The following is a 13,012-nucleotide window of genomic DNA, read 5'->3' on the forward strand; positions in this document are numbered from 1 at the left end:
TGATTTTCGTGATTACGTGGTTCCTCGTTGTTGAGGAGTGGAAAGAGAACAGGTGGGAGGGAGGTGGAGGAGGGTGAGCGCAATGTGCAGGGCCGACTAGGAGCCCTGCATGGGCCAACTTTTCCGGGCCCGACCCCGCCATCACGCGCGTAGCATGTCAACCTGTCAGAGAGCATTGGATCCAATGCTCTTTGAGTAGTTAACACGTTACACGCTAGGTGGCGGTACGCACATGTTCAATGTGGAGCCATTTATAGGGAGAGTTTGGCCATTCTCTGACCTTTTGCCGCCTCATGGGTGGAGCCTATTTTGACGTCGGAGTCGTCGTTGCGCCGCCCTAAAAGCTTGGATCCAAGCGGAATCCGCTTATCAGCCATGTGGTGCGCGCCATTTTGATGCTGTCCGCCAGCTGGTCGACAGCTGTGTTCTCGCACTTGATGCAATCTACAGGAATAAGCGGCTTATGACCCACAGCCGCCTGTGATAAGGGGCGGGGGCCTTGTTGCCAGTCTGAAAGAGTTCAAGAACGAAGGGCTTTCGAAGGACGATGTACGCACTAGAGCCACTAAATAGGGGTGCACAGAGTATCGCATTCCTTTTCTGCGCCGGAGCCGCTGTTCGGTTTCCGTGATTGGGCCGATCGTGTCACGTGGTTTCTCCTTCCAAGAACGCGTCGTCATGTTGTGTCCCCTCCACCCAAAACTGGTTTCCTGTGTTGCGAGCTCGCTCGCCTGCGCGCGGTTCACCGGCGGAGAAGGGGGCTGTTGCCGTCCCGTTGCTAGGCGACACAGCCGCGTCGGACCCAAGATGGCCGACTCGCTCACCGGCGTCGCTCAGTGTCGCTACTCTGCTGCCTATTTAGTGACTCTAGTACGCACATGTCTTCCCTCCTTGCACCGTGCGAAGGGGCAACAATCGAGAACGGTGGGGGAGGTCGCTTAGCCGTGACGTCGCATATGACGCGCTTCAAGTTAGGCTCCTCCTAATGACCGAGCTCTCCCTATAAACGGCTCTAGTTCGATAATCATTGGTTTCAAAGACCATTGAAGACAGAGGACCAGCTCCCGTGGCATATAGTGGTTAGGATGATCGCCTTCCACGCCGGGACTGGGACGTGACGCGGGTTGGAATCCCGGCACCGGCGGCGCTGTCTGAGGTTTTCCCTGGGTTTTCCTGCGAACTTTCCAGACAAATATCGGCATAGTTTCCCCTCAAGTCGGCGCAGTCGCGCATACTAGTCACCCTGTTCCTCACTCCTTCCTGCTGTCCTCTCTCCATCTGCCCACGTCTGTACGCCTCTCGTAGCCACAGTTGCTTCGCGGCGCTAACACAGGAACACACACAAAAAAGAGTAAGAGGACGTGCAAATACACGTACCAAGTGAAAAATAGCGTTCATAATAGCCCTAACAGGCTATTTACATCGCTAGAGAATCATCGAACACTGCTATCCGTAGATACGAACTACGCAGTACATTTAGTTTAAACTAGGACTCAGGACAAGGCAAAAAAAAAAAAAAAAAGAGAGGAAGACAAAGAATTAAAGGACAACACTTGAGTCTAGCCTGTGAAGTGCTTTATTTCTAGGACAGGTAATAACAGACAACGGACAATGTCACACGATCTCCACTTTAACAGTTTGCAGGTGTGCGAACGTTATCCGAATTACAAACCATTTTTGCCCCATTATCCCCCCCCCCCCCCAAAAAAAAAACATTGATCGATCGAGCACTCGAGTGACCGACCTTCGAGATTAAATCGGACTACCTCAGACTATGGCAGCTTAACAAGACAGCGTCGTTTTCGTGCAAGATTTCGCAGCAAATCCCTCGTAAACGGGATTTCGGGATTAAATGTGGCAATGGCTCTCGCTAGGCGTCGCTTATGGACGGATTATCGTTTGGTTGCGTTGCACTCGGGGGTCATTATAGAGATTTAGTCGGCCTTACGCTAACCTATTTGTCGCGTGCTACGATAAAACGCTTTATACGTCTTAACGTAAAGCGTTCGTAAAACGTAAAGTGTAACGCTTTACGTTTGTAGCGTTTCACGTCCAACGGAGGAGAAACGTCTTGTAGTAGAACGGGCAAACTGTTTCAGCTCTTGAAGCAGGAGTCACAAGGCGCTCATCTGCAGCGGAGACGCACGGCATAGCAACCAAAATGTAACAACAACAACGAACAAGAGGCTATTAAAGGTACTGTAAAGCAACAGGCAAGCTGATGATATTGGCAGCGGCATTTGAAGGCGCATGCCGAAAGAAACCCACACTGCAAATTTTACGTGCGACATACAATTCTAAACATTTTTTAATCACTTCTGAAGTTGCGGTGAAAAGCCGCGGTGCGACGCCTGGTGGGAAACAATGGCCTATTCGTCGAGCAACAGTGTTACATGTCCCCAACCCTCTATAGGCTAAGTCATAGGCTAAGTAGCCGGCTTCATGAGCTTTCTTTTGAAGGTTTGTTCCAAAGAGGAAGTTCCTGACAAATATTCTCTCAAAATTCAAGAACGCTGGTGCATTGTTGAAATGAGTAACAAACTGCCAGCAGAATCACCATGAAAATCACCTACGCAAAAATGCACCACGTCCGGCAAGCCGATGTGGTGATGATAGCGGTCCACAGATGTCGTTGTACGCTCCATTGTTATTTACATGTTGATGTCAGCCGCTCTACATGGCGGGAACTGCGGAGTTCGTGTCGGGTCTTAGACACAGAGTTGCCCGTAAACTATGGGGTGGATTTGAACGAAATTTGTGGCGTTTGTGTATTGAGCACCCAGGCTGTCAAATGAGCCAACAATATAAAATTGTGTGCCTGCTGCTTTACAGTACCTTTAAACGAGATGCGGGCGTTTAGTATTCGTAATATTTGGTGGTATTTTGTACTTGGTTTTGTATACCGTTGTCGTCTGCGTTGAACCGCCTTCCTGCCTGTCGCCGCGTCGCCGCAATGTTTAATCTGAACACTCGGCGACGTTCTCTTGCGGGAGCGCATGCAAAGCGACAGAGTACGAGTAACTAAAACTCTCTATGCGCTGTGCAAGTAGGTCCGCTTGTCTCTGCAGCTCTCCATCTTCCCTCTCTCGCCTTTTGCCCGTGGAGCGACCTCATTGGTCCGTCTCCTAAACAAGGGGCTAATATTTCAAGACCGAGGCGCACGTGTTTTCTTCCGTGGACCAATGCCGGTCAACGAATACCCCCTTTATTGCTTCCTTGTGAGTGGATCGTGGACTTGGTCACGTGATTTCTCCGAACTTTAACCTTCTCTTCCTAGCACAGAGACAAAACTGTTGTATCGTATGCACCGTCTGCCGCGTGGCGGCTTCCGGTTCGGAAGTCGAGAATAGACAAAATATGAAAGAGGCACCCGTTAGCTCATCGTCGTCTGGGTTATGTCTTGTTAGCGTCGAAGGATGCGGAAGAAGGTCCCGACTCGTTTCCCCCGAGAGCCGTAAGGATACAGCGCCATTAAAGAAGCCCGAAGCCGGCCGGCCGGCTGTTATTGACGCGGGCTATACGCCGGGAAGTATACCACGTACATCTCACTGCTTTACTCACTGAGATGACTTTTGTGAATATGTGAATATCCAACGTATATATTTCATAGACAGTGCCGTTAAGAAATCTTGAGTTAAAGGAACAGTGAAATGACGGTAAATAATTTTCGGTGTTGGCACGGCGAGCACAGCGGATATAACGCGCGCGGAGCTTCTGATCTGTCGCACCATTTCCAAACCCTCCACTCCTTCAAAGAGCGCGTAAGTGAAAGAGGGAGGTCGACGTCACTTCGTGACGTTCGCAGTCCCGATGGGAGGGCCACGTGACGTAGCCCGGCGCAGCCGAAACACAGGGAGGACAACGTTTGCGGGGAATGTGCTGTTAGCCTGCTCCTGGTTAGCGGCTTAGTGCACTAAGGGAGAGGGAAAAAGGGAAGGATCAAAAGTGGGAGTGGGAAAGGCGATGGTGGTACGGGAGAGGGAGCGGGTGTGCAGTCCATCTTGCTCTGGGATTCGGGTAGTCCAAGAGAACTACCGACATACAAGCATCCCTCAGCCTCAGTAGCGGTACTCCCCGTACCCCGCGGTGGCCGAAGTTACCCGGTTACCCCATGGCGAGATGTACAGGCGCGAACAGAGGGAGAGACGACAGCAGAAACGGGGCGGAAGATAGGGATACTTCTTGACCGAACTGTGCGAACATCTGCCACGAAGGCCAGCATATGCAAATGCAAACGTCAGTGGGCACGCGCGTTTCCATTCGAAAACGTAAAATAAGGAAGGAAGGAAGTACTTGAATGAAATTCTAGGAAAAACAAAAGCGTGGAGGGAATACAATATTGACGTCTTTAGTGGGCACACTTAGCTTTCAATTTCCCGTTCCGCCCATCAGGGTAATGTCGCCGTCGTTTTGGACCGTCATAAATCAAGCGAACGTCTCGACATTCTTCCAATTTTTCATTAATGCAAATATATCCGCGGGAAATCGCAGACCCTTATTTGAACGCCTTTCTTTCCTACTTTTTTTCTTTATTTTTGTTGTAAAAGCGCTTTGCCTTTCTCCAATACGGTTCGCTACTTGTATTTTGTCGGACTGCATTTATTTTTATTTTTATTTTTTTTTTCATTCGCTGTCCAAGTACGACTGAGACATCGATTTTGCATCTTCTTCCTTCCTTTTTAATTTTAAGCAGTTTTTAATTAGATAAAAATAGAAGAAGAAAACGAACGCCTGATTGAATGAAAGTTTACCGTGTTGAGTTCGTCATGACTAATGATTTTCTGATGAGATTTTAACCCGCCCCGAAAAAAAAAAAGAGAATCGTACGAATATTTTTGTTTTACTCTGGATATGTCAGAGTGTCGTTTCGATGACGAATTGATTTGTTTTGTCCTGTTTTCAAACATAAGATTCATTCGTGATCGTAGTAAAAGGGATTAGGCAGTAACTTGGAAACTAATGGAACAAGGGAACTTTATGTGTGCAGCAGTGTAGAGGTAAAATACAGGATGTGCAAAGTAAACTCTGCAGCGCAAGTTGCTGTATAGGCCTCAATTCTAAAGTGGTACAGAGGGCCATCCAAAAAAATTTTCAGACTAAGACGTATGATGAAAGTGTGTGTGTCATTTTACCGAATAGCGCGAAAGGTTTTGATGTGTGCGACTTGTTTCCCAGAAAAAAAAAAAAAAAAAAAACCTCACATAAACATGGTCCCGCGCGTTCACCCTTAACTCGCCACTCCTGGTATAACGAGGAGGAGAAGGTATGATGACACGTCACCGATGACGTTACAGGGAGAACTCGTTCTGGTTCGCCGGTCAGTGGGGGTCAGCGCCCTGTCCCTTTGCCGCCGTAAACCAGTTTTGGCAGTTCTCCCGGAGAATTGGGGATAGAAGGAGTGTGGCCGAATCATGACCGAGCCAATAGCAATGCTTTTTCAAAACCCCGAACAGCCGCGTAGCAGACGGCAGTGGAGTAGCAGACAACATTTCTCTGGACCAATCAGCGAGCGTGATCCTTGTAGCGTCACCGCGAGGTCCCAGGCAGATCACAGGCTGGTACAGCTCTCTACCGCCGCCGCGCACGGTCGATTTTTGCGGCGTATACTTTAAATTCAATTTCTGCGATAATTATGACAATGTGGTGCGAATTACTTCGCATGGTGCATCTTACTGGCCTGCTTAACAGTTTTATAGGAAGAAAACAGGGTGTTGAAGGGGACTTCTGCGCTACTTTAATGACTTCTCGAATCATCGCGGCAGGTCGTTTAAAGGAGTACAGAGGGCCATCCAAAAAAATTTCAGATTAAGACATCTGATGAAAGTGTGTGTGTCATTATACCGAATCGCGCGAAAGGTTTTGATGTGTGCAATTTGTTTCCCAGAAAAAAACTCACATAAACATAGCTCCGCGCCTTCACCCTTAACTCGCCACTCCAGCTATAACGAGGATGAGGAGGTATGATGGCACGTCACCGATGACGGCATAAGGAGACTCGTTCTGGTTTGCCGGTCAGTGGGGGTCAGCGCCTTGTCCCTTTGCCGCCGTAAACCTGTTTTGCCAGTTCTCCCGGAGAATTGGGGATAGAAGGAGCGGCTGAAGCATTACCGAGGCAAGGAGAAAGGCTTTATCAGAACCCCGAACAGCCGAGCAGCAGACAACAGCGGAGTAGCAGACAACATTTCTCTAGGCCAATCAGCGAGCGTTCTCCTTATAGCGTCAGTGCGAGGTTCCAGGCAGATCACAGGCTGGTACTGCTCTTCACCACCGTTGCGCACGGTCGCTTTTTGCGGCGTATTTTGAATTCAATTTCTGCGATAATTATGACTTTGTGGTGTAAATTACTTCGTATGGTGCATCTTACTGGCAAACTTAACAGTTTTATAGGAAGAAAACTGGGTGTTAAAAATGACTTCTGTGCTACTTTAAGGGGACCAATGGGAGTCCTTTCCGCAATTGTCACGGTTGTATGTAAAATGTAAGAGATATTTAAACACCTTACGATTGCTTAGATATCTTAGGAGGAAGTTGCCTTCGAGGCTATTCACAAACACTTTTCTGGAACTTATAGAACTGTTTGCTTCGCTCTTCAAAGCCGCCCTGCATCGCCTCGCACGAAACAAGAGCGGGGGCGTTCAGCCTTCCAAAGTGGCTGTTTGGATATAAAACATCCTGTCACCGAATAAAACAAAAAGAGAGACACATATGCTTATCATTTTTTTTTATCTTCTTTGATCCGCGCGTACGTGTCAAAATGCGTGGTAGCGAAAATGGGTTTCAAAATACAGTGTCTTTCAAAGAGTGGAGGAGAAAGAGGTTTGCTTTTTTTTTATTTTTTTTTTTCTGCTCTTGCTGCTCTGATCGCTTTTCGGCGTCGTCTGTTTTTGTTATTGTGCTTTCAGTTCCGGTTTCGTTTATCTTGCTCGTCTGGTGTGTCACTGATTTATGAAGTGGCAGCAGCAGCGCCACGTGTGAGCTGGTATCGATTTGAGGTGTGGTAAGTTCCGTCTCAATTAGTGGTGTTCGTGCGTGCGTGCTTGCACGGCTGTTTCTGTGTTTGAAAAAAAAAAAATAATTGCGTGCTTTCGCTCGTGTCAGATTTGGTCCGCAGATGTCGGTATAGCCGATATATCGTAGTATGTTTTAATTCGACATCCGATAATACGTAACATATTTTGTGCATATTTGTTTCATACTGGATATTCGGTTATCTTCAGTTGCTCACGTTTTTGCTACAATCTTTGATCATGGTGTTAGTTGTGTGAGCAAGTTCTTTAACGTACACATGAATCGTGTGTACGTGTATACAAGAAAACTTTCTTATTTTTTTCTTATTGGAGACATTGCAAAGAGAAATTGCGCGCGCGCGGCGCCTTCTGTCGTTCGGAAGAAAGCTCAGAAAGCATTTTACATTTTAAAATTCTAAGCTAAAAGTATGTAAGTAATATATGAACTCATTCAAAAAACAAACTGTAAGGCGCTAAGAATTCTACACTATATTATTAATAACACAATTTTCATAAAACAATTTTCATAAAAGCTATACGCCAGATCCCTCGACCATTATCGGGAAGCCATTACAACTGAGTTCACAAAATAAACGCGATGATTATGCTGGCAGCAATAATCGACCCCTCTATATAACGACGGCGGCGCAGAGAAACGACGGCCAGCGACGTGTACTCGCGAAGCTTAGACTTTACCTTTCGCAGTTTATAATTAACATAATAAACATAGATCACGCTCGCGCGCGGCGGGTGCACGCCGTAAAAAAAAGTAACCCGCTGAAAGCGTATTAAAAAACATCACTACCTGTACAGAAGTTCTTGCATCATTAAAGCGATACTTAAACATTCTGCCGCACGTAAAAGCTCGCTCCTCGTGAGGTTAATGTAAGTTGCGCATCGAAGCGTTCTACTTCGTACACTTTATTATCAAGGCAGGAGCATAGAAAGTGCATTTTTCGATTGCCTTAACGGGAAAATACCGCTTCATATTTCCGAAATATAACGATCAAACTAGAAAAAGTCCGGATATAACGATGGAAAGGATGAATAAAAAGAAAGAATCTCTTAAGACATAATGATCTTAGATTTCTTCGATTCCGGAACGGAAGTTGCGACGGAACGATGGCGGAGAAATCATTAAGGGGCAAGTTGAAATATTCACTGCTCGTTTAATATTTTGAAGCGAGTACGAACTAATATAGGATGTGCGTGTGAATGAGAAGTCGATTCTAGCGAATTCCTTGACGTTCCTGAATCTAAGACGTAAGTGTGAAAAAGGAAAGTATGCGTATTGGGAGGACTCGCTTAAAATTCCGGAGCTTCCTTTCGTTCTCGTGGTGGAAATATTAGACGGGAACGGCCGACGATAGGTTATTGTTTGAACGATTGAAGACATTCTGTTGAGCGTGTGTTGCTTATTTTGTGAAGAACTTCCAGTTCGAATGATATTGCTTCGTGGTACGCTCTACAGTTATCTTTCTTTTCGCGGATCTCTATGTCTATGTAAATGGATAATGCTCCCACTTCCTGCGTATATCGAACCCATTAGAACCTGTTCGTTATAACTGAACGGAAAGTAGTGATGCAATAGCTGCATTGTATCGTCTACGGTTTAGGCAGCTGGAGCGGAATACATGCATTTAAGCATGCTGAAGGGCATTTAAAACTTATTACATTATGCATTTTTGCATGTATATGCACGGAACTTATCTCCATAGACATGCTTTAACATGTGCCATGTTAGGAGTAATTACCCGTGTAATTATGGGTCGTAAACATGCCCATAGCTAGCGAATATCGGTCCGGAATACCGAGTGATCTGCAAAATAATATTGGTTATATTGATATGATTGCGGGATATAGCGATGCTTTTACTAGGAAATTTGGTATAACGCTGTAACTCGATGATGTTGCGAGCATTAAAAAGAGTTATCTCAGGAAGCCGAGTGACCTGCAAAATAATATTGGTTATATTGATATAATTGCCGGATATAGCGATGCTTTGACTAGGGCATTGGGTATAACGCTGTAACTCGATGATATAGCGAGCATTAAAAAGAGTTATCTCAGGAAGCCGAGTGACCTGCAAAATAATATTGGTTATATTGATATGATTGCCGGATATAGCGATGCTTTTACTAGGAAATTTGGTATAACGCTGTAACTCTATGATATAGCGAGCATTAAAAAGAGTTATCTCAGGAAGCCGAGTGACCTGCAAAATAATATTGGTTATATTGATATGATTGCCGGATATAGCGATGCTTTGACTAGGAAATTGGGTATAACGCTGTAACTCGACGAGATAGGGAGCATTAAAAAGAGTTATCTCAGGAAGCGCTGTTCATGAAAGCGCTATACCGGTACCTAAACATTCCAGTAGCGAGATACTAGTTTCGCTCTCGTAGCGACAGGATGACCTATACGGATACCAATTCTATTAATTAATTAGTTGGAAGCGGTTAGAAAATGAACACACGGCCCGCGATCTGTTTGCTATCATTAATACGGCCTTTCTCTTTCTGTTCCAGCGGAGACTTCCCCTGCGCACTACCGGAAGTAGGCTTCATTACATATTTCGTAAGTCATCATTAATGCACCGGAACAGTCATTAAGGCCGAGTGCGCAATAATATGCCGCGAAATAATCTCCGTTACGAACAAGAGAGGGAGAGAGAGGAAAAATCTGGCATCCATGCAGTAGCGGTCGTAAAGGGTTATTGGTCGTAAAATATTAGTGTAACGTTGTGCATCCTCGCCGCCGACACGAGCGCCACGTGGTGTAGATCGAAAGCAAAACATCGGTGCGGATAATCGGGGAAGGAATGTCCGCCTGAAATGAGTCGTAAAACGTGAAGTGACAAGAAAAGCCCGAGGACATGACGGCGTTGCTGATTGGACAGCACTTGGTACAGAAATAATGACAGATGGCTGCAAGAGTAATAGAAATTGAGTGTAAATCTAAAGTGGCAGCAAGCTTAAAGGTACTATAAAGTAGTCGAGGTGCAACCTCATGTTTTGTGTGCCCTGAATTGTGTACGTCCTCAGGAGTAAAATGCCGCAAAATTTTCTCACATAGACGTTTTAGCTCCCGAAAAAAATGCAAATTTATATCTACTGGCAACACTGTGGCGAAGCAGACCGACGAAACGCCAACTCCGTCAAGTACGGCGGCGAAAATGTCTCATGCGCTCGACTCTGGGCCAAGCAGAGCGACTTACGATAGCAGCGCCACGGTTCTGAAACGAGGCCCAGGTATAGACGTTTAGCTACTGAGTGCAAGATTCGGCTTTTGTTTATTTTATTTCACACAAATTACATTTTCTCAAAGGGTAGTATTTGCAAATCCAAACAGGAAAGTCATCTGTTTGTCGGTCTCCTTGTTTACAGGGTTGCTTGACAAATTGAGGACTTCTTCCCGCCAGGCGTCGCCCCGACATTCTTGACTGCGTTTTTATTTACCAATTAAAATACTTTGAGTAAACTCCCGCGCATATTACTTGTTGTGCTGAACCTTTGAGTCTAGCACTTTCATGTCATGCTGATTGCATAGGTTCGACCTCGACTGCTTTATAGTACCTTTAAGAAAGGTTACCCTGCATTTTTGTCCTCCCGCGGTGTTTCTTGGGTTGTCCCTATAAGCCCTGTTGGATCCTGTGGCTTTTAGATGTGGCTTAGAAGCCAACCAACCACTGCCACTAGTTTGTTAGAAGATTCCTCAGGCCGTGTCTTCACACCATGCAGCGACATCCCCAGGGAATATTCCAGTGGAAGAAAAGGTGAAAAAACTGTACACAGCTAGGCAACACCTAGATAGACAAGGCCTGCTTACTCGTCAACGTGACGTAACAACCTAAGAGTCAGCCAATCAGGATCGTGTTTTGAACGGCTGTAGCCAGTCACGAACAAGCGTTCAGCAGTCGTAGCCATGGAGATGAGCCACCGTCAGCTGCATGAGCAGCCACTGTCGTCTGCGAGTGTAGCGAACGTTCCCACGTATGAAATGGGAAAACAAAATAAATCGCAAAACGGTCCCAAATTTTTCTCAAGACTGATTGTCTGGAAAGCGTGTTGTATTTTTATTCTACAGGTTCAAATTTATGAAGTTAGCTACAATCCTTTTCGAGTTCTTGAATTCGCAGAACGGCGAGTCGCGGTAGCAGACGACACCATCGTCCCTGTCGTCTGCTAAGGAGCAGCAAAGACACGACGCTCACATGACAGCTGAAAGCTATGGCGTTTTGTGCATCTTCCACTGGAGTATCCTGGAAAATGTCGCTAATGCGAATACACGGAGAACGTGATTCCCTTTGTCGTCCGAATGCTCGGTCAATACGAAAAAAAAAGAAGAAAAATGACATTGCGTAATGAGGGGAGACTGCAGGCAACACATTATACTAGTTCGTGGGCACTGTAGGCCTTTCAGAAAGTTAAGCCTCGTTATTGTATTCGGGTGAAAGCGTAGTCTGTCATCAAAGCAGACTTTTCGAACGTTGTACAATGGTATTGAATGGAATTTGCATGCATTGCCCGGAATTCAGTGTCGCAAGGCGGTACTGACCATGTTAACAATGTTTATTCGGGTAACGGAGTTCTGTAGGGTGGAGATGTATTGTGCTAGTGAATACTGGCGCCCTTCCGACGTGCCTGCTTTCGTGGACGACACGGTGATATCGGGTACCTTAATAAAACAGCATAGCTTATATGCATAGCATAGCATTATACATAGCATATTTTTCTTAGCTTTTTGGACACCCTAGGGCTTCTGTCCTCAGTGCGAGACGACTGATTATTTCATTCCCCACATCCCCACCAGCAATGAGGTAGGGTATCGCCCCCCTGGCGAACCCCTGGCATATATATATATGCATATATAAACACATGCTATACGTGCAGCCAAAGAGCTCCTACTATTTTTTCCCTTATACACTTGACTGGCTTTGCACTGGGCTTTCAGAGGTGTCTTAGAACACCCTGACGGGAGGCATCACGTGCTACGTGGCCTTCTGACGCCATCTGCTCGAACGTTGCCTGCCTGCGTACTGCTGATGAGTCCCGAGAAGGCCGAAACAGCTGTCCAGTACTGGCATGGCGACGTTTGACTTACAAACACATGCTATACGTGCATTTTCGAAGCAACATGTGGTTTGTTGGAAACATGTGCAACTTGATAGGCGGTTTAGCGTTTTTTTACAGCGCCATGTTCACTGAATAAGGGCTGATCGCTACTGAAAGACATGAGGTAACCCCTAGGGGTCGCTCCAATCACGACCGTGCTTTCGGCAGCCGTAACTATGGAGAGGAGCCGTCTTCAGTCGCAAGAGTAGCCAGTCGTAGCCTCAGACCTTCATCTGCATTCGAAATCGTCTGCGTGAATTGACTGAAACAGACGACACGTGACCACCAGGTGAAGGAGGGAGCGGAAGGATCGAGAGGGCTTCTCGGATTTGGAAAGTGGTTGCGTCTAGTGAAATCACGCATAATTTTTTTTATACACCCTTCTAAACGGTGTATTCTGCAGAGGACATCATTTCAAAAGCCACTTTCTACAGCAAACCCCGTTTCAGTAGGGTGTATTCAATTTAAAACGCTGCTTCGCAGTAGTGTTTCGTAAACGTAATTTTCAACGCTTTTATCGCACCTTTCAGTTGAGCCTGCGGAATAAAAAAAAAGGGTGTTTATTTACAAAACTGCCCCTTTTACACGCTGGAATGAGGCGTAAAAAAATTACGTTGCCTCCGACGTCGTTAAAAAGCCTCTGACGTCATCGCCTTGGGACGCTGCGCCTCTTCTCGAGGACATCAGGTGGAATAATTTCTTCCCTATCACTCTGGTGTCACGAATACGTAATGAACCACGAACATCTGATCGTCATCATCCCTGTATATAATCTTCACACGCCAACGATCCCACTTGTATAGAGAATGCCCCCGCAAAACGGTTCCTTCCTGAAGGACACGCGGCCATCTGCATGCGGTCTCGGGAGAGGATCCACGTAGAAAATAT

The 13,012-nt window shown here is 46.2% G+C and overlaps 1 protein-coding gene across 2 annotated transcripts in view; it reads left to right on the forward strand.

Annotated features, from left to right (window-relative positions):
- LOC135397211 (alpha-glucosidase-like) overlaps positions 1-13,012 on the forward strand; it is a 124,003-nt gene that overhangs the window by 27,745 nt on the left and 83,246 nt on the right. Inside the window, exon 2 of one of the 2 annotated variants that reach the window (XM_064628625.1) lies at positions 9,539-9,587. The exons of the other annotated variant lie outside the window; for it this stretch is intronic. The gene's annotated coding sequence lies outside the window, so the exon portion shown is untranslated. The remainder of the gene's footprint in view (positions 1-9,538; positions 9,588-13,012) is intronic. 2 annotated transcript variants of the gene reach the window in all.

This window comes from Ornithodoros turicata, chromosome 6 (genome assembly GCF_037126465.1).
Source record: "Ornithodoros turicata isolate Travis chromosome 6, ASM3712646v1, whole genome shotgun sequence".
Taxonomy (NCBI): domain Eukaryota; kingdom Metazoa; phylum Arthropoda; class Arachnida; order Ixodida; family Argasidae; genus Ornithodoros; species Ornithodoros turicata.